The sequence below is a fragment of the Bombina bombina genome, chromosome 5 (genome assembly GCF_027579735.1).
Source record: "Bombina bombina isolate aBomBom1 chromosome 5, aBomBom1.pri, whole genome shotgun sequence".
Classification (NCBI taxonomy): domain Eukaryota; kingdom Metazoa; phylum Chordata; class Amphibia; order Anura; family Bombinatoridae; genus Bombina; species Bombina bombina.
In genome coordinates this window covers 93,955,226-93,981,459 of record NC_069503.1, presented here as the reverse complement: position 1 = coordinate 93,981,459, position 26,234 = coordinate 93,955,226, and the positions used below count along the sequence as shown (strand labels likewise).

Sequence of the window (26,234 nt, the reverse complement as noted above, 5' to 3'; positions counted from 1 at the left end):
TTAAGAGGCTCTGTAACGAGCTTTTATCTGTTAGTCCCAGTTGTATTAGTATAAAATATCAAGCAAGCAGTTTTTTCCCTGCGGTCCTGGAGAAAAGACAAGGACACCTTTATATAATGCAGGGAGCCATCAATAGAAATCCTAGTGTCTGTGAATTCACCAGCTCAGGAAGAGGTTAACAACATGTAAAACACTGTAATAGCGCACAGGGCAAGGGCAATATCATTCAGCTTAGAGGGAACACTTATCAATGTCAGGTTTTGAGCCTCAATCTTACCACTGCAGCCTCAAGAGATGTCTGGGAAAGAGTATCTAAATGTCCCACTTGCAGCTCCTCCTTTTCCTGACTACGTGTCAGCACACTCTCCTCTCACCGCAAATCCCCAGCTACACACGGCCAGCCCAGCAGCCAACAAGAAATTTGAAGCCAGTGCAGATCCTGAGCTGCTTAAAAAAGGTAAGACTCAGTATGTTGTAAACAGCCTATACCTTACACATCTTCTCTGTGCCTCGATATAGCCCGGCTTTCTTGCTTGTTGCACCTTAGCAGAGCGCTGCTGATTTGGGACAGCTCCTGTATCACGCCCCGGCCAGTGCCTGTGCTTGCTAAGCCTCCGCTGATTAGGTCTTGTCTCCAGACACCGCTATCCACCTGAGTGGATACTTTGCAAGCTATTATCCGAATCCGGCTACATCAGATCACAGCGCCGCTTCCGACAGATCCGTTGCCTCAGCTTTAGGCTACTCCGCTTCCCTCACCAAGTGCAGTGGGATAGCTGAACGGATGCCCTGCCACACGCTGTCTGCACCTGGTACCGTGAGGGTTCCTCACCGCAGCTGCCTCATTCACTGACCACCCGTAGGCAGTAGCCAAAGCCTGCAATCCCCAGGCAGCGACCAGTAGGATATCCACTGCTTACCCTCTGTCTTCAGTTCCTGCGGGGTATGGATATTTTCAAAGAGGCGAATGTTTCTTTTCCCTTTTCCTCCCAATCGGCTTAAAGGGTAATTGTCCTTGGCAGTGTTAAAATTTCCAGCGAAAGGATCGCTTAGCTATATCAGCTGTTGGAGACTCCAAACTCGGGCGGGCCGTAGCCTCGCAGAGCGCCACACACCAATCCCGGGTAATTCTCCCGGGCAAGTGGCTAGGAGCGGGGAGACGATAGAATAGTGTTGTCTGACCAAGATCAACAGAATGGATGTACAGGGATGTTACAAAAGATTATAGGAGCGCCTAAAAGGCTGAGGTTATCCACAGGTTCCTTATAAAATGTTACGTTCCATAAACAATGTCATCAATATTTTAAGTGGGTAGAAAGACCCAATGAGATCCAAAAAGATGTAAAATGTATACAATTTCCTTTAATCATATAAAACCAAATAATTTTATAAAACACAAAATACAATGTATCTCCAAATATAACTAGATGCTAGCAATGTTCCAGCAATAAGTTGTACACGGTAAACAAGATATGTCTGTTTGTAGGGAATTTAAAACAATATCAGATCCAATAATCAATAAGAATGGAAGACGTGGGGATCAATAAGAACCCCAATTTTGTGAATGTGTATAAAAATGAAACTAGTATAAGTGATCTCCTGTGATTACCACAAAAGGGACTGTATGTGTGATAATATCACACCGGGTGACAACAACTCAGTAAATTACTAAATTGCAACAAACAAATATTTTCTTAATTGACTCAAAAAGTAAAAATTAAATAAAAAGGTGGGTGTTACCAGAGTACCGTGACAGTAAGCTGGAATAAAGACATTCAGTGCATATTCAAAAATCTAAACCTTGTAACAAAAAGTAATTCAAATACAAAAACAAATAATAATTCAAATATAAAAACAAATGTGAAAAGGAAGTGAGAAAAAAAGAGAAGCATAAACTGCAGTACCTTGTGAAAAAAAGATCGATACCGGTATGATCTGTTTGAGATTTACCAGTTAAGGTAATGTATGTGTTAACACAAATGTGCCAAAAGATAGCTGATATTAAGAAGATGATATTGGTCTAAATACAAATCAATAAATGTCCTAAAATAATTTTTGGGTGTGTTGAACCTTATAAATAAAAGCACAGTGATTATCTAGCAATCATAAAAAAAACTGAGAAAAAATAATGGTTTGGTAATAAACAACATAATGATAATAAACAAAGTCCAATGTCCAATGGGGAAATAATCCAAATTTGGGCCAATTTTTTGTGGATGAAATCGGTCTTTAAATCCAATGGTCCTCGAAGATCCTGTGGAAAAAATATAAAGTGCACTAAACTGAACATTAAGCCCTTTGTTTAGTGCACTTTATATTTTTCCACAGGATCTTCGAGGACCATTGGATTTAAAGACCGATTTCATCCACAAAAAATTGGCCCAAATTTGGATTATTTCCCCATTGGACATTGGACTTTGTTTATTATCATTATGTTGTTTATTACCAAACAATTATTTTTTCTCAGTTTTTTTTATGATTGCTAGATAATCACTGTGCTTTTATTTATAAGGTTCAACACACCCAAAAATTATTTTAGGACATTTATTGATTTGTATTTAGACCAATATCATCTTCTTAATATCAGCTATCTTTTGGCACATTTGTGTTAACACATACATTACCTTAACTGGTAAATCTCAAACAGATCATACCGGTATCAATCTTTTTTTCACAAGGTACTGCAGTTTATGCTTCTCTTTTTTTCTCACTTCCTTTTCACATTTGTTTTTATATTTGAATTATTATTTGTTTTTGTATTTGAATTACTTTTTGTTACAAGGTTTAGATTTTTGAATATGCACTGAATGTCTTTATTCCAGCTTACTGTCACGGTACTCTGGTAACACCCACCTTTTTATTTAATTTTTACTTTTTGAGTCAATTAAGAAAATATTTGTTTGTTGCAATTTAGTAATTTACTGAGTTGTTGTCACCCGGTGTGATATTATCACATATACAGTCCCTTTTGTGGTAATCACAGGAGATCACTTATACTAGTTTCATTTTTATACACATTCACAAAATTGGGGTTCTTATTGATCTGATATTGTTTTAAATTCCCTATAAACAGACATATCTTGTTTACCGTGTACAACTTATTGCTGGAACATTGCTAGCATCTAGTTATATTTGGAGATACATTGTATTTTATAAAATTATTTGGTTTTATATGATTAAAGGAAATTGTATACATTTTACATCTTTTTGGATCTCATTGGGTCTTTCTACCCACTTAAAATATTGATGACATTGTTTATGGAACGTAACATTTTATAAGGAACCTGTGGTTTACCTCAGCCTTTTAGGCGCTCCTATAATCTTTTGTAACGTCTAAATTCTCTAGGACCTTATTAGGGGGCCCTTTATAGTGTAGCAAGTAAACAGATCTAGGCGCTGTTCTATCTATTCACTGAGGATGTACAGGGATGGTAAGGACTGTTCTACTAACTAAATGGAGCTTATTTAATAACAAGCTAACATCTACACAATACAAAAATGTTGGAATCCTTGCCGGTCTCTCTCAAGATGGGAACTCTCACAAATCTGATCTACAGGGATCGCACTTGCTAGTTTTAGAAAGAAAACCAGCTGATATTTAAACTTATTCAGCGACAGTCACATTGAGAATTGGCATGGGCTAAATGTGAGACTTTCAGAGAGGTCCTGACAGTTTTTTTTTCTTTTTCTTCAAAAGACTTCAGGATATTATGCAGATACACTTTTCTTGCTCTTAATTTCTGCTGATCTGTTTATGCTTACATTTTCATAATATTAGATTCTATTGTGGCACCCCCTGGGACGTTGAACATCTATTTACATAGAAGAGACTGTGTAGTGTAATATGTGCTGGCGATCTCCTCTGAGTGTAAATGGTTGAGTGCTCCACATATATGTTACTTGCCCTTTTTTTTTTTTTTTTTTTTTCTGGAGCGACCAAGGCACTCAATTCAATTCAGATGCCAATAGTGATAAGCAGACAATATGTACTTTTGTGGACTATTGAATGATTGTTTATACGTATACTATGCACCCTATATATAGGTATCCTTTGAAGTTACTATATCATAGTCATTAATATATTAAATATAGCTAGAACAGTATGAGATACTCAGAGATGTCCTAGGCAGCTGCCTTTTAAGGTTATCAGGTTATAGTGCAGAGAACTCACATACACCCCAGCCCCTGTACAGGTTATCAGCCCCACTCTTACACCCCAGCCCCTGTACAGGTTCTCAGTACCTCTGTCTTACACCCCAGCCCCTGTACATGTTATCAGCCCCCTCTCACACCCCAGCCCCTGTACAGGTTCTCAGCCCCCTCTGTTTCACACCTCAGCCCCTGTACAGGTTATCAGCCCCCTCTCACACCCCAGCCCCTGTACAGGTTCTCAGCCCCTCTGTCTTACACCCCAGCCCCTGTACAGGTTCTCAGCCGCCACTGTCTTACACCCCAGCCCCTGTTCAGACCCTCAGCACCTCTGCCTCAAACCTCAGCCCCAGTACAGGTTCTCAGCCCCCTCTGTCTTACACCCCAGTCCCTGTACAGGTTCTCAGCCCCCTCTGTCTTACACCCCAGCCCATGTGCAGGTTCTCAGGCCCTCTGACTCACACCACAGCCCTTGTACAGGTTCTCAGCCCCCTCTGTTTCACACTCCAGCCCCTGTACAGGTTCTCAGCCCCCTCTGTCTTACACCCCAGCCCCTGTACAGGTTCTCAGCCCCCTCTGTCTTACACCCCAGCCCCTGTACAGGTTCTCAGCCCCCTCTGTCTTACACCCCAGCCCCTGTACAGGTTCTCAGCCCCTCTATCTTACACCCCAGCCCCTGTACAGGTTCTCAGCCCCTCTGTCTTACACCCCAGCCCCTTTACAGGTTCTCAGCCCTCTGTCTCACACCCCAGCCCCTGTACAGGTTCTCAGCCCCCTCTGTCTTACACCCCAGCCCCTGTACAGGTTCTCAGCCCCTCTGTCTTACACCCCAGCCCCTTTACAGGTTCTCAGCCCTCTGTCTCACACCCCAGCCCCTGTACAGGTTCTCAGCCCCCTCTGTCTTACACCCCAGCCCCTGTTCAGGTTCTCAGCCCCCTCTGTCTTACACCCCAGTCCCTGTACAGGTTCTCAGCCCCCTCTGTCTTACACCCCAGCCCCTGTACATGTCCTCAGCCTCCTCTGTCTTACACCCCAGCCCCTGAACAGGTTCTCAGCCTCCTCTGTCTCACACCCCAGCCCCTGTACAGGTTCTCAGCCTCCTCTGTCTCACACCCCAGCCCCTGTACAGGTTCTCAACCACTTTCTTACACCCCAGCCCCTGTTTAGGTTCTCAGCCCCCTCTGTCTTACACCCCAGCCCCTGTTCAGGTTCTCAGCCCCCACTGTCTCACACCCCAGCCCCTGTACAAGTTCTCAGCCCCCTCTGTCTTACACCCCAGCCCCTGTACAGGTTCTCAGCCCCCTCTGTCTCACACCCCAGCCCCTGTACAGGTTCTCACCCCTCTGCCTTACACCCCAGCCCCTGCACAGGTTCTCAGTCCCTCTGTCTCACACCCCAGCCCCTGTACAGGTTCTCCGCCCCCTCTGTCTTACACCCCAGCCCCTGTACAGGTCCTCAGCCTCCTCTGTCTTACACCCCAGCCCCTGTACAGGTTCTCAGCCTCCTCTGTCTCACACCCCAGCCCCTGTACAGGTTCTCAGCCACTCTGTCTTACACCCCAGCCCCTGTTTAGGTTCTCAGCCCCCTCTGTCTTACACCCCAGCCCCTGTTCAGGTTCTCAGCCCCCTCTGTCTCACACCCCAGCCCCTGTACAAGTTCTCAGCCCCCTCTGTCTTACACCCCAGCCCCTGTACAGGTTCTCAGCCCCCTCTGTCTCACACCCCAGCCCCAGTACAGGTTCTCAACCCCTCTGTCTTACACCCCAGCCCCTGTACAGGTTCTCAGTCCCTCTGCCTCACACCCCTGCCCCTGTACAGGTTCTCAACCCCCTCTGTCTTACAACCCAGCCCCTGTACAGGTTCTCAGCCCCCTCTGCCTCACACCCCAGCCCCTGTAAAGGTTCTCAGCTCCTCTGTCTTACACCCCAGCCCCTGTACAGGTTTTCAGCCCCTCTGCCTTACACCCCAGCCCCTGCACAGGTTCTCAGTTCCTCTGTCTCACACCCCAGCCCCTGTACAGGTTCTAAGCCCCTCTGTCTTACACTCCAGCCCCTGTACAGGTTCTCAGCCCCTCTGTCTTACACCCCAGCCCCTGTTCAGGTTCTCAGCTCCCTCTGTCTAACACCTCAGCCCCTGTACAGGTTCTCAGCTCCCTCTGTCTTACACCCCAGCCCATATACAGGTTCTCAGCCCCTCTGTCTCACACCTCAGCCCCTATACAGGTTCTCAACCCCCTCTGTCTTACACCCCAGCCCCTGTTCAGGTTCTCAGCCCCCTCTGTCTCACACTCCAGCCCCTGTACAGGTTCTCAGCCCCCTCTGTCTTACACCCCAGCCCCTGTACAGGTTCTCAGCCCCCTCTGCCTTACACCCCAGCCCCTGTACAGGTTCTCAGACCCCTCTTTCTTACACCCAAGCCTCTGTACAGGTTCACAGCCCCTCTGTCTTACATCCCAGCCCCTGTACAGGTTCTCAGCCCCTCTGCCTCACACCCCAGCCCCTGTACAGGTTCTCAGCCCCCTCTGTCTTACACTCCAGCCCCTGTACAGGTTATCAGACCCCTTCTGTCTTACACCCCAGCCTCTGTACAGGTTCACAGCCCCTCTGTCTTACACCTCAGCCCCTGTTTATTTTCTCAGCCCCCTCTGTCTTACACCCCAGCCCCTGTACAGGTTCTCAGTCCCTCTGTCTCACACCCCAGCCCCTGTACAGGTTCTCAGCCCCTTCTGTCTTACACCCCAGCCCCTGTACAGGTTCTCAACCCCTCTGTCTTACACCCCAGCCCCTGTACAGGTTCTCAGTCCCTCTGTCTCACACCCCAGCCCCTGTACAGGTTCTCAGCCTCTCTGTCTTACACCCCAGCCCCTGTACAGGTTCTCAGTCCCTCTGTCTCACACCCCAGCCCCTGTACAGGTTCTCAGCCCCCTCTGTCTTACACCCCAGCCCCTGCACAGGTTCTCAGCCCCCTCTGTCTTACACCCCAGCCCCTGTACAGGTTCTCAACCCCCTGTCTCACACCCCAGCCCCTGTACAGGTTCTCAGCCCCTCTGTCTTACACCCCAGCCCCTGTACAGGTTCTCAGTCCCTCTGTCTCACACCCCAGCCCCTGTACAGGTTCTCAACCCCCTGTCTCACACCCCAGCCCCTGTACAGGTTCTCAACCCCTCTGTCTTAAACCCCAGCCCCTGTACAGGTTCTCAGCCCCCTCTGTCTTACACCCCAGCCCCTGTACAGGTTCTCAGCCCCTCTGTATTACACCCCAGCCCCTGTACAGGTTCTCAGCCCCTCTGTCTTACACCCCAGCCCCTGTAAAGGTTCTCAGCCCCTCTATCTTACACCCCAGCCCCTGTCCAGGTTCTCAGCCCCTCTATCTTACACCCCAGCCCCTGTAAAGGTTCTCAGCCCCTCTATCTTACACCCCAGCCCCTGTACAGGTTCTCAGCCCCTCTGTCTCACACCCCCGCCCCTGTTCAGGTTCTCAGCCCCCTCTGTCTTACACCCCAGTCCCTGTACAGGTTCTCAGCCCCCTCTGCCTTACACCCCAGCCCCTGTACAGGTCCTCAGCTCCCTCTGTCTAACACCTCAGCCCCTGTACAGGTTCTCAGCTCCCTCTGTCTTACACCCCAGCCCATATACAGGTTCTCAGCCCCTCTGTCTCACACCTCAGCCCCTGTTCAGGTTCTCAACCCCCTCTGTCTTACACCCCAGCCCCTGTTCAGGTTCTCAGCCCCCTCTGTCTCACACTCCAGCCCCTGTACAGGTTCTCAGCCCCCTCTGTCTTACACCCCAGCCCCTGTACAGGTTCTCAGCCCCCTCTGCCTTACACCCCAGCCCCTGTACAGGTTCTCAGACCCCTCTTTCTTACACCCAAGCCTCTGTACAGGTTCACAGCCCCTCTGTCTTACATCCCAGCCCCTGTACAGGTTCTCAGTCCCTCTGCCTCACACCCCTGCCCCTGTACAGGTTCTCAACCCCCTCTGTCTTACAACCCAGCCCCTGTACAGGTTCTCAGCCCCCTCTGCCTCACACCCCAGCCCCTGTAAAGGTTCTCAGCTCCTCTGTCTTACACCCCAGCCCCTGTACAGGTTTTCAGCCCCTCTGCCTTACACCCCAGCCCCTGCACAGGTTCTCAGTTCCTCTGTCTCACACCCCAGCCCCTGTACAGGTTCTAAGCCCCTCTGTCTTACACCCCAGCCCCTGTACAGGTTCTCAGCCCCTCTGTCTTACACCCCAGCCCCTGTTCAGGTTCTCAGCTCCCTCTGTCTAACACCTCAGCCCCTGTACAGGTTCTCAGCTCCCTCTGTCTTACACCCCAGCCCATATACAGGTTCTCAGCCCCTCTGTCTCACACCTCAGCCCCTGTTCAGGTTCTCAACCCCCTCTGTCTTACACCCCAGCCCCTGTTCAGGTTCTCAGCCCCCTCTGTCTCACACCCCAGCCCCTGTACAGGTTCTCAGCCCCCTCTGTCTTACACCCCAGCCCCTGTACAGGTTCTCAGCCCCCTCTGCCTTACACCCCAGCCCCTGTACAGGTTCTCAGACCCCTCTTTCTTACACCCAAGCCTCTGTACAGGTTCACAGCCCCTCTGTCTTACATCCCAGCCCCTGTACAGGTTCTCAGCCCCTCTGCCTCACACCCCAGCCCCTGTACAGGTTCTCAGCCCCCTCTGTCTTACACTCCAGCCCCTGTACAGGTTATCAGACCCCTTCTGTCTTACACCCCAGCCTCTGTACAGGTTCACAGCCCCTCTGTCTTACACCTCAGCCCCTGTTTATTTTCTCAGCCCCCTCTGTCTTACACCCCAGCCCCTGTACAGGTTCTCAGTCCCTCTGTCTCACACCCCAGCCCCTGTACAGGTTCTCAGCCCCTTCTGTCTTACACCCCAGCCCCTGTACAGGTTCTCAACCCCTCTGTCTTACACCCCAGCCCCAGTACAGGTTCTCAACCCCTCTGTATTACACCCCAGCCCCTGTACAGGTTCTCAGCCCCCTCTGTCTCACACCCCAGCCCCAGTACAGGTTCTCAACCCCTCTGTCTTACACCCCAGCCCCTGTACAGGTTCTCAGTCCCTCTGTCTCACACCCCAGCCCCTGTACAGGTTCTCAACCCCCTCTGTCTTACAACCCAGCCCCTGTACTGGTTCTCAGCCCCCTCTGCCTCCACCCCAGCCCCTGTAAAGGTTCTCAGCCCCTCTGTCTCACACCCCAGCCCCTGTACAGGTTCTCAGCCCCTTTGCCTTACACCCCAGCCCCTGCACAGGTTCTCAGTCCCTCTGTCTCACACCCCAGCCCCTGTACAGGTTCTCAGCCCCCTCTTTCTTACACCCCAGCCCCTGTACAGGTCCTCAGCCTCCTCTGTCTTACACCCCAGCCCCTGTACAGGTTCTCAGCCTCCTCTGTCTCACACCCCAGCCCCTGTACAGGTTCTCAGCCTCCTCTGTCTCACACCCCAGCCCCTGTACAGGTTCTCAGCCTCCTCTGTCTAACACCCCAGCCCCTGTACAGGTTCTCAGCCACTCTGTCTTACACCCCAGCCCCTGTTTAGGTTCTCAGCCCCCTCTGTCTTACACCCCAGCCCCTGTTCAGGTTCTCAGCCCCCTCTGTCTTACACCCCAGCCCCTGTACAGGTTCTCAGCCCCTCTATCTTACACCCCAGCCCCTGTACAGTTTCTCAGCCCCTCTGTCTTACACCCCAGCCCCTGTACAGGTTCTCAGCCCCTCTGTCTTACAACCCAGCCCCTGTACAGGTTCTCAGACCCCTTCTGTCTTACACCCCAGCCCCTGTACAGACTCTCGGCCCCCTCACACCCCAGCCCCTGTACAGGTTCTCTGCCCCCTCACACCCCAGCCCCTGTACAGGTTCTCAGCCCCTCTGTCTTACACCCCAGCCCCTGTACAGGTTCTCAGACCCCTTCTGTCTTACACCCCAGCCCCTGTACAGTTTCTCAGCCCCTCTGTCTCACACCCCAGCCCCTGTACAGGTTCTCAGCCCCTCTGTCTTACACCCCAGCCCCTGTACAGGTTCTCAGCTCCCTCTTTCTAACACCCCAGCCCCTGTACAAGTTCTCAGCCCCTCTGTCTTACACCCCAGCCCCTGTACAGGTTCACAGCCCCTCTTTCTTACACCCCAGCCTCTGTACAGGTTCACAGCCCCTCTGTCTTACACCCCAGCCCCTGTACAGGTTCTCAGCCCCTCTGTCTCACACCCCAGCCCCTGTACAGGTTCTCAGCCCCCTCTGTCTCACACCCCAGCCCCAGTACAGGTTCTCAACCCCTCTGTCTTACACCCCAGCCCCTGTACAGGTTCTCAGTCCCTCTGTCTCACACCCCAGCCCCTGTACAGGTTCTCAACCCCCTCTGTCTTACAACCCAGCCCCTGTACTGGTTCTCAGCCCCCTCTGCCTCCACCCCAGCCCCTGTAAAGGTTCTCAGCCCCTCTGTCTCACACCCCAGCCCCTGTACAGGTTCTCAGCTCCTCTGTCTTACACTCCAGCCCCTGAACAGATTTTCAGCCCCTCTGCCTTACACCCCAGCCCCTGCACAGGTTCTCAGTCCCTCTGTCTCACACCCCAGCCCCTGTACAGGTTCTCAGCCCCCTCTTTCTTACACCCCAGCCCCTGTACAGGTCCTCAGCCTCCTCTGTCTTACACCCCAGCCCCTGTACAGGTTCTCAGCCTCCTCTGTCTCACACCCCAGCCCCTGTACAGGTTCTCAGCCTCCTCTGTCTCACACCCCAGCCCCTGTACAGGTTCTCAGCCTCCTCTGTCTAACACCCCAGCCCCTGTACAGGTTCTCAGCCACTCTGTCTTACACCCCAGCCCCTGTTTAGGTTCTCAGCCCCCTCTGTCTTACACCCCAGCCCCTGTTCAGGTTCTCAGCCCCCTCTGTCTTACACCCCAGCCCCTGTACAGGTTCTCAGCCCCTCTATCTTACACCCCAGCCCCTGTACAGTTTCTCAGCCCCTCTGTCTTACACCCCAGCCCCTGTACAGGTTCTCAGCCCCTCTGTCTTACAACCCAGCCCCTGTACAGGTTCTCAGACCCCTTCTGTCTTACACCCCAGCCCCTGTACAGACTCTCGGCCCCCTCACACCCCAGCCCCTGTACAGGTTCTCTGCCCCCTCACACCCCAGCCCCTGTACAGGTTCTCAGCCCCTCTGTCTTACACCCCAGCCCCTGTACAGGTTCTCAGACCCCTTCTGTCTTACACCCCAGCCCCTGTACAGGTTCTCAGCCCCTCTGTCTCACACCCCAGCCCCTGTACAGGTTCTCAGCCCCTCTGTCTTACACCCCAGCCCCTGTACAGGTTCTCAGCTCCCTCTTTCTAACACCCCAGCCCCTGTACAAGTTCTCAGCCCCTCTGTCTTACACCCCAGCCCCTGTACAGGTTCACAGCCCCTCTTTCTTACACCCCAGCCTCTGTACAGGTTCACAGCCCCTCTGTCTTACACCCCAGCCCCTGTACAGGTTCTCAGCCCCTCTGTCTCACACCCCAGCCCCTGTTCAGGTTCTCATCCCCCTCTGTCTCACACCGCAGCCCCTGTACAAGTTCTCAGACCCCTCTGTCTCACACCCCAGCCCCTGTACAGGTTCTCAGCCCCCTCTGTCTTACACCCCAGCCCCTGTACAGGTTCTCAGCCCCCTCTGCCTTACACCCCAGCCCCTGTACAGGTTCTCAGACCCCTCTTTCTTACACCCAAGCCTCTGTACAGATTCACAGCCCCTCTGTCTTACACCCCAGCCCCTGTACAGGTTCTCAGCCCCTCTGTCTCACACCCCAGCCCCTGTACAGATTCTCAGCCCCCTCTGTCTTACACTCCAGCTCCTGTACAGGTTCTCAGACCCCTTCTGTCTTACACCCCAGCCCCTGTACAGGTTCTCAACCCACTCTGTCTTACACCCCAGCCCCTGTACAGGTTCACAGCCCCTCTGTCTTACACCCCAGTCCCTGTTTAGGTTCTCAGCCCCCCCCTGTCTTACACCCCAGCCCCTGTTCAGGTTCTCAACCCCCTCTGTCTCACACCCCAGCCCCTGTACAAGTTCTCAGCCCCCTCTGTCGTACACCCCAGCCCCTGTACAGGTTCTCAGCCCCCTCTGTCTCACACCCCAGCCCCAGTACAGGTTCTCAACCCCTCTGTCTTACACCCCAGCCCCTGTACAGGTTCTCAGTCCCTCTGTCTCACACCCCAGCCCCTGTACAGGTTCTCAGCCCCTCTGTCTTACACCCCAGCCCCTGTACAGGTTCTCAGTCCCTCTGTCTCACACCCCAGCCCCTGTACAGGTTCTCAACCCCCTGTCTCACACCCCAGCCCCTGTACAGGTTCTCAGCCCCCTCTGTCTTACACCCCAGCCCCTGTACAGGTTCTCAGCCCCCTCTGTCTTACACCCCAGCCCCTGTACAGGTTCTCAGCCCCTCTATCTTACACCCCAGCCCCTGTACAGGTTCTCAGCCCCTCTGTCTTACACCCCAGCCCCTTTACAGGTTCTCAGCCCCTCTGTCTCACACTCCAGCCCCTGTTCAGGTTCTCAGCCCCCTCTGTCTTACACCCCAGTCCCTGTACAGGTTCTCAGCCCCCTCTGTCTTACACCCCAGTCCCTGTACAGGTCCTCAGCCTCCTCTGTCTTACACCCCAGCCCCTGTACAGGTTCTCAGCCTCCTCTGTCTCACACCCCAGCCCCTTTACAGGTTCTCAGCCCCCTCTGTCTTACACCCCAGCCCCTGTTTAGGTTCTCAGCCCCCTCTGTCTTACACCCCAGCCCCTGTTCAGTTTCTCAGCCCCCACTGTCTCACACCCCAGCCCCTGTACAGGTTCTCAGCCCCCTCTGTCTCAAACCCCAGCCCCAGTACAGGTTCTCAACCCCTCTGTCTTACACCCCAGCCCCAGTACAGGTTCTCAACCCCTCTGTCTTATACCCCAGCCCCTGTACAGGTTCTCAGCCCCCTCTGTCTCACACCCCAGCCCCAGTACAGGTTCTCAACCCCTCTGTCTTACACCCCAGCCCCTGTACAGGTTCTCAGTCCCTCTGTCTCACACCCCAGCCCCTGTACAGGTTCTCAGCCCCTTCTGTCTTACACCCCAGCCCCTGTACAGGTTCTCAACCCCTCTGTCTTACACCCCAGCCCCTGTACAGGTTCTCAGTCCCTCTGTCTCACACCCCAGCCCCTGTACAGGTTCTCAGCCTCTCTGTCTTACACCCCAGCCCCTGTACAGGTTCTCAGTCCCTCTGTCTCACACCCCAGCCCCTGTACAGGTTCTCAGCCCCCTCTGTCTTACACCCCAGCCCCTGCACAGGTTCTCAGCCCCCTCTGTCTTACACCCCAGCCCCTGTACAGGTTCTCAACCCCCTGTCTCACACCCCAGCCCCTGTACAGGTTCTCAGCCCCTCTGTCTTACACCCCAGCCCCTGTACAGGTTCTCAGTCCCTCTGTCTCACACCCCAGCCCCTGTACAGGTTCTCAACCCCCTGTCTCACACCCCAGCCCCTGTACAGGTTCTCAACCCCTCTGTCTTAAACCCCAGCCCCTGTACAGGTTCTCAGCCCCCTCTGTCTTACACCCCAGCCCCTGTACAGGTTCTCAGCCCCTCTGTATTACACCCCAGCCCCTGTACAGGTTCTCAGCCCCTCTGTCTTACACCCCAGCCCCTGTAAAGGTTCTCAGCCCCTCTATCTTACACCCCAGCCCCTGTCCAGGTTCTCAGCCCCTCTATCTTACACCCCAGCCCCTGTAAAGGTTCTCAGCCCCTCTATCTTACACCCCAGCCCCTGTACAGGTTCTCAGCCCCTCTGTCTCACACCCCAGCCCCTGTTCAGGTTCTCAGCCCCCTCTGTCTTACACCCCAGTCCCTGTACAGGTTCTCAGCCCCCTCTGCCTTACACCCCAGCCCCTGTACAGGTCCTCAGCCTCCTCTGTCTTACACCACAGCCCCTGTACAGGTTCTCAGCCTCCTCTGTCTCAAACCCCAGCCCCTGTACAGGTTCTCAATCACTCTGTCTTACACCCCAGCCCCTGTTTAGGTTCTCAGCCCCCTCTGTCTTACACCCCAGCCCCTGTTCAGGTTCTCAGCCCCCACTGTCTCACACCCCAGCCCCAGTACAGGTTCTCAACCCCTCTGTCTTACACCCCAGCCCCAGTACAGGTTCTCAACCCCTCTGTCTTACACCCCAGCCCCTGTACAGGTTCTCAGCCCCCTCTGTCTCACACCCCAGCCCCAGTACAGGTTCTCAACCCCTCTGTCTTACACCCTAGCCCCTGTACAGGTTCTCAGTCCCTCTGTCTCACACCCCAGCCCCTGTACAGGTTCTCAACCCCCTCTGTCTTACAACCCAGCCCCTGTACTGGTTCTCAGCCCCCTCTGCCTCCACCCCAGCCCCTGTAAAGGTTCTCAGCCCCTCTGTCTCACACCCCAGCCCCTGTACAGGTTCTCAGCTCCTCTGTCTTACACTCCAGCCCCTGTACAGATTTTCAGCCCCTCTGCCTTACACCCCAGCCCCTGCACAGGTTCTCAGTCCCTCTGTCTCACACCCCAGCCCCTGTACAGGTTCTCAGCCCCCTCTTTCTTACACCCCAGCCCCTGTACAGGTCCTCAGCCTCCTCTGTCTTACACCCCAGCCCCTGTACAGGTTCTCAGCCCCCTCTGTCTCACACCCCAGCCCCTGTACAGGTTCTCAGCCTCCTCTGTCTCACACCCCAGCCCCTGTACAGGTTCTCAGCCTCCTCTGTCTAACACCCCAGCCCCTGTACAGGTTCTCAGCCACTCTGTCTTACACCCCAGCCCCTGTTTAGGTTCTCAGCCCCCTCTGTCTTACACCCCAGCCCCTGTTCAGGTTCTCAGCCCCCTCTGTCTTACACCCCAGCCCCTGTACAGGTTCTCAGCCCCTCTGTCTTACACCCCAGCCCCTGTACAGTTTCTCAGCCCCTCTGTCTTACACCCCAGCCCCTGTACAGGTTCTCAGCCCCTCTGTCTTACAACCCAGCCCCTGTACAGGTTCTCAGACCCCTTCTGTCTTACACCCCAGCCCCTGTACAGACTCTCGGCCCCCTCACACCCCAGCCCCTGTACAGGTTCTCTGCCCCCTCACACCCCAGCCCCTGTACAGGTTCTCAGCCCCTCTGTCTTACACCCCAGCCCCTGTACAGGTTCTCAGACCCCTTCTGTCTTACACCCCAGCCCCTGTACAGTTTCTCAGCCCCTCTGTCTCACACCCCAGCCCCTGTACAGGTTCTCAGCCCCTCTGTCTTACACCCCAGCCCCTGTACAGGTTCTCAGCTCCCTCTTTCTAACACCCCAGCCCCTGTACAGGTTCTCAGCCCCTCTGTCTTACACCCCAGCCCCTGTACAGGTTCACAGCCCCTCTTTCTTACACCCCAGCCCCTGTACAGGTTCACAGCCCCTCTGTCTTACACCCCAGCCCCTGTACAGGTTCTCAGCCCCTCTGTCTCACACCCCAGCCCCTGTTCAGGTTCTCATCCCCCTCTGTCTCACACCGCAGCCCCTGTACAAGTTCTCAGACCCCTCTGTCTCACACCCCAGCCCCTGTACAGGTTCTCAGCCCCCTCTGTCTTACACCCCAGCCCCTGTACAGGTTCTCAGCCCCCTCTGCCTTACACCCCAGCCCCTGTACAGGTTCTCAGACCCCTCTTTCTTACACCCAAGCCTCTGTACAGATTCACAGCCCCTCTGTCTTACACCCCAGCCCCTGTACAGGTTCTCAGCCCCTCTGTCTCACACCCCAGCCCCTGTACAGATTCTCAGCCCCCTCTGTCTTACACTCCAGCTCCTGTACAGGTTCTCAGACCCCTTCTGTCTTACACCCCAGCCCCTGTACAGGTTCTCAACCCACTCTGTCTTACACCCCAGCCCCTGTACAGGTTCACAGCCCCTCTGTCTTACACCCCAGTCCCTGTTTAGGTTCTCAGCCCCCCCTGTCTTACACCCCAGCCCCTGTTCAGGTTCTCAGCCCCCTCTGTCTCACACCCCAGCCCCTGTACAAGTTCTCAGCCCCCTCTGTCGTACACCCCAGCCCCTGTACAGGTTCTCAGCCCCCTCTGTCTCACACCCCAGCCCCAGTACAGGTTCTCAACCCCTCTGTCTTACACCCCAGCCCCTGTACAGGTTCTCAGTCCCTCTGTCTCACACCCCAGCCCCTGTACAGGTTCTCAGCCCCTCTGTCTTACACCCCAGCCCCTGTACAGGTTCTCAGTCCCTCTGTCTCACACCCCAGCCCCTGTACAGGTTCTCAACCCCCTGTCTCACACCCCAGCCCCTGTACAGGTTCTCAGCCCCCTCTGTCTTACACCCCAGCCCCTGTACAGGTTCTCAGCCCCCTCTGTCTTACACCCCAGCCCCTGTACAGGTTCTCAGCCCCTCTATCTTACACCCCAGCCCCTGTACAGGTTCTCAGCCCCTCTGTCTTACACCCCAGCCCCTTTACAGGTTCTCAGCCCCTCTGTCTCACACCCCAGCCCCTGTTCAGGTTCTCAGCCCCCTCTGTCTTACACCCCAGTCCCTGTACAGGTTCTCAGCCCCCTCTGTCTTACACCCCAGTCCCTGTACAGGTCCTCAGCCTCCTCTGTCTTACACCCCAGCCCCTGTACAGGTTCTCAGCCTCCTCTGTCTCACACCCCAGCCCCTTTACAGGTTCTCAGCCCCCTCTGTCTTACACCCCAGCCCCTGTTTAGGTTCTCAGCCCCCTCTGTCTTACACCCCAGCCCCTGTTCAGTTTCTCAGCCCCCACTGTCTCACACCCCAGCCCCTGTACAGGTTCTCAGCCCCCTCTGTCTCAAACCCCAGCCCCAGTACAGGTTCTCAACCCCTCTGTCTTACACCCCAGCCCCAGTACAGGTTCTCAACCCCCTCTGTCTCACACCCCAGCCCCAGTACAGGTTCTCAACCCCTCTGTCTTACACCCCAGCCCCTGTACAGGTTCTCAGTCCCTCTGTCTCACACCCCAGCCCCTGTACAGGTTCTCAACCCCCTCTGTCTTACAACCCAGCCCCTGTACAGGTTCTCAGCCCCCTCTGCCTCACACCCCAGCCCCTGTAAAGGTTCTCAGCCCCTCTGTCTCACACCCCAGCCCCTGTACAGGTTCTCAGCTCCTCTGTCTCACACCCCAGCCCTTGTACAGGTTCTCAGCCCCTCTGCCTTACACCCCAGCCCCTGCACAGTTTCTCAGTCCCTCTGTCTCACACCCCAGCCCCTGTACAGGTTCTCAGCCCCCTCTGTCTTACACCCCAGCCCCTGTACAGGTTCTCAGCCCCCTCTGTCTTACACCCCAGCCCCTGTACAGGTTCTCAGCCTCCTCTGTCTTACACCCCAGCCCCTGTACAGGTTCTCAGCCTCCTCTGTCTCACACCCCAGCCCCTGTACAGGTTCTCAGCCTCCTCTGTCTCACACCCCAGCCCCTGTACAGGTTCTCAGCCTCCTCTATCTCACACCCCAGCCCCTGTACAGGTTCTCAGCCCCCTCTGTCTTACACCCCAGCCCCTGTTCAGGTTCTCAGCCCCCTCTTTCTTACACCCCAGCCCCTGTACAGGTTCTCAGCCCCTCTATCTTACACCCCAGCCCCTGTACAGGTTCTTAGCCCCTCTGTCTTACACCCCCGCCCCTGTACAGGTTCTCAGCCCCTCTGTCTCACACTCCAGCCCCTGTTCAGGTTCTCAGCCCCCTCTGTCTTACACCCCAGCCCCTGTAAAGGTTCTCAGCCCCTCTGCGTTACACCCCAGCCCCTGTACAGGTTCTCAGCCCCTCTGCCTTACACCCCAGCCCCTGTACAGGTTCTCAGCCTCCTCTGTCCTACACCCCAGCCCCTGTACAGGTTCTCAGCCCCCCCTGTCTTACACCCCAGCCACTGTTCAGGTTCTCAGCCCCCTCTGTCTTACACCCCAGCCCCTGTACAGGTCCTCAGCCTCCTCTGTCTTACACCCCAGCCCCTGTACAGGTTCTCAGCCCCCCCTGTCTTACACCCCAGCCCCTGTTCAGGTTCTCAGCCCCCTCTGTCTTACACCCCAGCCCCTGTACAGGTTCCCAGCCTCCTCTGTCTCACACCCCAGCCCCTGTACAGGTTCCCAGCCTCCTCTGTCTCACACCCCAGCCCCTATACAGGTTCTCAGCCCCCTCTGTCTTACACCCCAGCTCCTGTTCAGGTTCTCAGCCCCCTCTGTCTCACACCCCAGCCCCTGTACAAGTTCTCAGCCCCCTCTGTCTTACACCCCAGCCCCTGTATAGGTTCTCAACCCCCTCTGTCTTACAACCCAGCCCCTGTACAGGTTCTCAGCCCCCTCTGCCTCACACCCCAGCCCCTGTAAAGGTTCTCAGCCTCCTCTGTCTTACACCCCAGCCCCTGTACAGGTTCTCAGCCCCCCCTGTCTTACACCCCAGCCCCTGTTCAGGTTCTCAGCCCCCTCTGTCTTACACCCCAGCCCCTGTACAGGTTCCCAGCCTCCTCTGTCTCACACCCCAGCCCCTGTACAGGTTCCCAGCCTCCTCTGTCTCACACCCCAGCCCCTATACAGGTTCTCAGCCCCCTCTGTCTTACACCCCAGCTCCTGTTCAGGTTCTCAGCCCCCTCTGTCTCACACCCCAGCCCCTGTACAAGTTCTCAGCCCCCTCTGTCTTACACCCCAGCCCCTGTATAGGTTCTCAACCCCCTCTGTCTTACAACCCAGCCCCTGTACAGGTTCTCAGCCCCCTCTGCCTCACACCCCAGCCCCTGTAAAGGTTCTCAGCCCCTCTGTCTCACACCCCAGCCCCTGTACAGGTTCTCAGCTCCTCTGTCTTACACCCCAGCCCCTGTACAAGTTTTCAGTCCCTCTGCCTCACACCCCAGCCCCTGTACAGGTTCACAGCCCCTCTGTCTTACACCCCAGCCCCTGTACAGGTTCTCAGACCCCTCTGTCTTACACCCCAGCCCCTGTTCAGGTTCTCAGACCCCTCTGTCTTACACCCCAGCCCCTGTACAGGTTCTCAGACCCTCTGTCTTACACCCCAGCCCCTGTTCAGGTTCTCAGACCCCTCTGTCTTACACCCGAGACCCTGTAAAGGTTCTCAGCCCCCTCTGTCTTACACCCCAGCCCCTGTACAGGTTCTCAGCCCCCTCTGTCTCACACCCCAGCCCCTGTACAAGTTCTCAGACCCCTCTGTCTCACACCCCAGCCCCTGTACAGGTTTTCAGCCCCTCTGTCTTACACCCCAGCCCCTGTACAGGTTCTCAGCCCCTCTGTCTTACACCCCAGCACCTGTACAGGTTCTCAGACCCCTCTTTCTTACACCCCAGCCCCTGTTCAGGTTCTCAGCCCCTCTGTCTCACACCCCAGCACCTGTACAGGTTCTCAACCCCTCTGTCTTACACCCCAGCCCCTGTACAGGTTCACAGCCCCTCTGTCTTACACTCCAGCCCCTGTACAGGTTCTCAGACCCCTCTGTCTTACACCCCAGCCCCTGTTCAGGTTCTCAGCCCCCTCTTTCTTACACCCCAGCCCCTGTACAGGTTCTCAGCCCCTCTATCTTACACCCCAGCCCCTATACAGGTTCTCAGCCCCCTCTGTCTTACACCCCAGCCCCTGTACAGGTTCTCAGCCCTCTGTCTTACACCCCAGCCCCTGTACAGGTTCTCAACCCCCTCTGTCTTACACCCCAGCCCCTGTACAGGTTCTCAGCCCCTCTGCCTTACACCCCCGCCCCTGTACAGGTTCTCAGCCCCTCTGTCTCACACCCCAGCCCCTGTACAGGTTCTCAGTCCCCTCTGTCTCACACACCAGCCCCTGTACAAGTTCTCAGACCCCTCTGTCTCACACCCCAGCCCCTGTACAGGTTCTCAGACCCCTCTGTCTCACACCCCAGCCCCTGTACAAGTTCTCAGACCCCTCTGTCTCACACCCCAGCCCCTGTACAAGTTCTCAGACCCCTCTGTCTCACACCCCAGCCCCTGTACAGGTTCTCAGCCCCCTCTGTCTTACACCCCAGCCCCTGTACAGGTTCTCAGCCCCTCTGTCTTACACCCCAGCCCAGTGGCGTCACTAGGGTTGGTGTCACCCGGTGCGGTAAGTCATGGTGTCACCCCCCCCCCCCCCAGAAAGCAGACACACACAAAAACACAGGCAAACACACATACAAACACTCAGACACACTTAAAAACATACTCAGATGCACACACAAACACTCGGAAACACACTCAGACACACACACAAAAACACACACTCAAAAACACTGAGACACACAAAAACTCAGACACACACATACAAAATATGTAAACTGCACTGCATTAATTAGGAAGCTCATGCCTAGAGCTGCTCCCTGGCTCAGCAGAACATCAAATGAAAGATAAACAGAGCACTCTAAAATAAATCACTGCAGAAAAGGTTTAGGCACGCAAACTATGAAAATTCTGCTCTCTGACTCTGTTCCAAGTCTGTCAGTGCACAGCCCTGGGCCGCATGTCACTGAGCAGTGAGCACAGATAGGCAGGCAGGTTTAGGCTAGCAGCGCAACTTTGCAAGCCCCACGGCACACCCACAACATTCATAGTGAAATTGGGCAGGGGAGGAGCAAAGTACAAACAAGCAAAAGCAGCCGGGAAAACTATTTGTTGAAATTGCAGCACTGGCTCAAGGGGCAAAAAAATTGTGTGTCTACAACTTCCCCAGTCCCACTAATGTTCACAAATGCCAGCCTCTAATAAAATAATCTATGCATCTCAACATTGTATTTCTTTAAAATTTAAAAAAAAAAAAAAAATAATAATTTTTTTTTGGTGTCACCCCCTGGAGGGTGTCACCCGGGTGCGGCCCGCCCCCCCCGCCCCCCCCCCTAGTGACGCCACTGCCCCAGCCCCTGTTCAGGTTCTCAGCCCCCTCTGTCTTACACCCCAGCCCCTGTACAGGTTCTCAGCCCCTCTGCCTTACACCCCAGCCCCTGCACAGGTTCTCAGCCCCTCTGCCTTACACCCCAGCCCCTGTACAGGTTCTCAGCCTCCTCTGTCTCAAACCCCAGCCCCTGTACAGGTTCTCAGCCCCCCCTGTCTTACACCCCAGCCCCTGTTCAGGTTCTCAGCCCCCTCTGTCTTACACCCCAGCCCCTGTACAGGTCCTCAGCCTCCTCTGTCTTACACCCCAGCCCCTGTACAGGTTCCCAGCCTCCTCTGTCTCACACCCCAGCCCCTGTACAGGTTCCCAGCCTCCTCTGTCTCACACCCCAGCCCCTATACAGGTTCTCAGCCCCCTCTGTCTTACACCCCAGCTCCTGTTCAGGTTCTCAGCCCCCTCTGTCTCACACCCCAGCCCCTGTACAAGTTCTCAGCCCCCTCTGTCTTACACCCCAGCCCCTGTATAGGTTCTCAACCCCCTCTGTCTTACAACCCAGCCCCTGTACAGGTTCTCAGCCCCCTCTGCCTCACACCCCAGCCCCTGTACAGGTTCTCAGCCTCCTCTGTCTTACACCCCAGCCCCTGTACAGGTTCTCAACCCCCTCTGTCTTACACCCCAGCCCCTGTACAGGTTCTCAGCCCCCTCTGTCTTACACCCCAGCCCCTGTACAGGTTCTCAGTCTCTCTGTCTTACACCCCAGCCCCTGTACAGGTTCTCAGTCCCTCTGTCTTACACCCCAGTCCCCTGTACAGGTTCTCAGCCCCTCTGTCTTACACCCCAGCCGCTGAACAGGTTTTCAGTCCCCTCTGCCTTACACCCCAGCCCCTGTACAGGTTCTCAGCCCCCTCTGCCTCACACCCCAGCCCCTGTACAGGTTCTCAGCCCCTCTGTCTTACACCCCAGCCCCTGTACAGGTTCTTAGCTCCCTCTGTCTTACACCCCAGCCCCTGTACAGGTTCTTAGCTCCCTCTGTCTTACACCCCAGCCCCTGTAAAGGTTCTCAGCCCCCTCTGTCTTACACCCCAGCCCCTGTACAGGTTCTCAGCCCCTCTGTCTTACACCCCAGCCCCTGTACAGGTTCTCAGCCCCTCTGTCTTACACCCCAGCCCCTGTACAGGTTCTCAGCCCCCTCTGTCTTACACCCCAGCCCCTGTACAGGTTCTCAGCCCCTCTGTCTTACACCCCAGCCCCTGTACAGGTTCTCAGCCCCTCTGTCTTACACCCCAGCCCCTGTACAGGTTCTCAGCCCCTCTGTCTTACACCCCAGCCCCTGTACAGGTTCTCAGCCCCTCTGTCTTACACCCCAGCCCCTGTACAGGTTCTTAGCCCCTCTTACACCCCAGCCCGTGTACAGGTTCTCAGCCCCTCTGTCTTACACCCCAGCCCCTGTACAGGTTCTTAGCCCCTATGTCGTACACCCCAGCCCCAGTACAGGTTCTCAGCCCCTCTGTCTTACACCCCAGCCCCTGTACAGGTTCTCAGCCCCTCTGTCTTACACCCCAGCCCCTGTACAGGTTCTCAGCCCCCTCTGTCTCACACCCCAGCCCCTGTACAGGTTCTCAGCCCCTCTGTCTTACACCCCAGCCCCTGTACAGGTTCTCAGCCCCCTCTGTCTTACACCCCAGCCCCTGTACAGGTTCTCAGCCCCTCTGTCTTACACCCCAGCCCCTGTACAGGTTCTCAGCCCCTCTGTCTCACACTCCAGCCCCTGTACAGGTTCTCAGACCCCTCTGTCTTACACCCCAGCCTCTGTACAGGTTCACAGCCCCTCTGTCTTACACCCCAGCCCCTGTTTAGGTTCTCAGCCCCCTCTGTCTTACACCCCAGCCCCTGTTCAGGTTCTCAGCCCCCTCTGTCTCACACCCCAGCCCCTGTACAAGTTCTCAGCCACTTCTGTCTTACACCCCAGCCCCTGTACAGGTTCTCAGCCCCCTCTGTCTCACACCCCAGCCCCAGTACAGGTTCTCAGCCCCCTCTGTCTTACACCCAGCCCCTGTACAGGTTCTCAGCCCCCTCTGTCTTACACTCCAGCCCCTGTACAGGTTCTCAGCCCCCTCTGTCTTACACCCCAGCCTCTGTACAGGTTCACAGCCCCTCTGTCTTACACCCCAGCCCCTGTTTAGGTTCTCAGCCCCCTCTGTCTTACACCCCAGCCCCTGTTCAGGTTCTCAGCCCCCTCTGTCTCACACCCCAGCCCCTGTACAAGTTCTCAGCCCCCACTGTCTTACACCCCAGCCCCTGTACAGGTTTTCAGCCCCTCTGCCTTACACCCCAGCCCCTGTACAGGTTCTCAGCCCCTCTGTCTTACACCCCAGCCCCTGTACAGGTTCTCAGCCCCTCTGTCTTACACCCCAGCCCCTGTACAGGTTCTCAGCCCCCTCTGTCTTACACCCCAGCCCCTGTACAGGTTCTCAACCCACTCCTTCTTACACCCCAGCCCCTGTACAGACTCTCAGCCCCCTCACACCCCAGCCCCTGTACAGACTCTCTGTGATATGCATTACTTAGTAACGTAAAATTTTGCTAAAGATAGTTTTGTAGCTATCCCTTTAAATTCTTTTGCATATGGATTTCATGCAAGAGGTTAAAATGAAAGTTATAGCAGAAGTTGCTGAATAATAGAATCAGAGATTCACCTTACTAAATAGCAGTTTGTAAAGTGCAGAGCTTAAAATAGTAGAGTAGGTTTAGGTATTAAAGTCACTTATATCTTTGTTATGGTGATTAGTTTAGCTGTTAATAGGCGTAACAACAAGAGCAGGTTACAGACAAAGGAGCTGCAGCAGTGTAATTAGAGCTGGATTAGCATCAGAGCTGACAGAATGTGAATTAGATTCAGTGTCACACAGTACTGACTTAGAAACAGGTAAGCATAGGAGCTGAACAGGATTGCTAGCAAAGTTCATCAATATGTAAACCGAGGCAAGTTACAATTTGTGAGCAAACTTCAGCAAATGGAATTTACATATAACAATGTGTAGGTTATGTGATGAGAGCAGGATGTGATGTCACCAGTTTGGGGGCGGGGCTTAGGTCCGGGAGTCTGTGTCGCAGTTAGTTAGTACAATCAACCTGAATAGATGTATGTTTCCATGCTCTGCAATAAAATAGAGTTGTACCATCATTGCTGTGTCCTGCATATGTCCTGCATCTCATGACATGGTGTCAGAAGTTCTGGCCTGCGCTTCTGTTCCTGATCGATGACAATGTCAAAGTTTACCCCACCTGAGCCTTTTGACTTCTCTCAGCCTGCAGCTTGGCCCACATGGCGTCAGCGGTTTCAGCGCTTCAGGATTGCTTCCAAGCTGAATAAGGAGAGTGGTGAAGTACAAGTTAATTCTCTTTTATACTCTATGGGGAAAGATGTGGAGCCAGTGTTCAATGCTTTTACTTTTCAAGAAGGGGAAGAATTTAACTTTGATATAGTTATGGATAAACTTAGTGCCCACTTTGTGCCCAAAAGAAATGTGATTCATGAGAGAGCTTGTTTTCACAAACGTAATCAGCGTGTGGGAGAATCTGTGGAGTCATTTGTGCACAACCTGTATGAACTAGCTGAATTCTGTGAGTTTGGTGTTGCTAAAGAAGAGCAAATCAGAGACAGAATAGTTATTGGAATTGCAGATGCTGTACAGGTAGAACGCCGGCCTACTCAGAGAAGGGAGCCCTTGATTTCAACCCCGCTGTCTCCAGGGCCGTGGCAGAAAATAGCTGCTGATTTGTGTGAACTGCAAGGGAAAAAGTTCCTTGTTGTGATCGACTACTATTCCAGGTATTTGGAAATTGCACCTCTGAATGATATCACAAGTCAAGCCATTATCATTCGTCTGAAGAGCTTGTTTGCCCGGTGGGGCATTCCAATGGAGCTGGTGAGTGATAATGGTATGCAGTTCGCTTCTACAGAGTTCAGTGCTTTCAGCAGGGAATATGACTTTGTACATTCCACGTCAAGTCCACATTATCTGCAGGCCAACGGAACGGCTGAAAGGGCAGTTCAAACAACAAAATTCATTCTAAAGCAATCTGAGCCGTACCTAGCCCTCTTGTCATACAGGGCGACGCCCATTCAAGCCACCGGGTTTAGCCCGGCACAGCTGATGCTAGGACGCCAGATTCGCACCACTTTACCCTCAGTGGGTGTCTTCAAGCCGCCTGGCCCTGTTCCTCGGGACAAAGTCCTTAGGAGGGATGAAGAGGCCAAAAAGGGTTATCGTTTCTTCTACGACAGGAGACATTCTGTCAGGCCCTTACAGGAACTGAATGCGAGGCAAAGTGTCAGAATTTAACTGGATGATGAGAAGAAATGGAAGACGCCTGCTACGGTAATTGGACGCTCTCCAGAACCAAGGTCTTATACAGTCCTTACTGATGGAGGGACGGTTACACGCCGTAACCGAAGACATCTTCAGCCTGTACCCAAGAGTCTGGAACTGGATGCCTCAGAACCACCGGGGTGTAAGCCCCACTGTCTTACACCCCAGCCCCTGTACATGTTCTCAGCCCCTCTGTCTCACACCCCAGCCCCTGTACAGTCCCTCAGCCCCCTCACACCCCAGCCCCTGTACAGACTCTCAGCCCCCCTCACACCTCAGCACCTGTACAGACCCTCAGCCCCTCTCACACCCCAGCCCCTGTATAGACTCTCAGCCCCCTCACACCCCAGCCCCTGTACAGACTCTCAGCCCCCTCACACCCCAGCCCCTGTACAGACCCTCAGACCCTCTGCCTCACACCCCAGCCCCTGTACAGGTTCTGAACCCCTCTGTCTTACACCCCAGCCCCTGTACAGGTTCTCAGCCCCCTCTGTCTTACACCCCAGCCCCTGTACAGGTTCTCAGCCCCTCTGCCTCACACCCCAGCCCCTGTACAGGTTCTCAACCCCCTGTGTCTTACACCCCAGCCCCTGTACAGGTTCTGAACCCCTCTGTCTTACACCCCAGCCCCTGTACAGGTTCTCAGCCCCCTCTGTCTTACACCCCAGACCCTGTACAGGTTCTCAGCCCCTCTGTCTTACACCCCAGCCCCTGTACAGGATCTCAGCCCCTCTTTCTTACACCGCAGCCCCTGTACAGGTTCTCAACCCCCTCTGTCTTACACCCCAGCCCCTGTACAGGTTCTCAACCCCCTCTGCCTCACAATCCAGCCCCTGTACAGGTTCTCAACCTCCTCTGTCTTACACCCCAGCCTCTGTACAGGTTCTCAGTCCCTCTGCCTTACACCCCAGC

General features: G+C 54.5%; 1 protein-coding gene across 3 annotated transcripts in view; it reads left to right on the top strand.

Annotated features, from left to right (window-relative positions):
• LOC128659961 (gastrula zinc finger protein XlCGF26.1-like) overlaps nucleotides 1-26,234 on the top strand; it is a 607,594-nt gene that overhangs the window by 341,173 nt on the left and 240,187 nt on the right. The gene's annotated exons all lie outside the window — the stretch shown is intronic.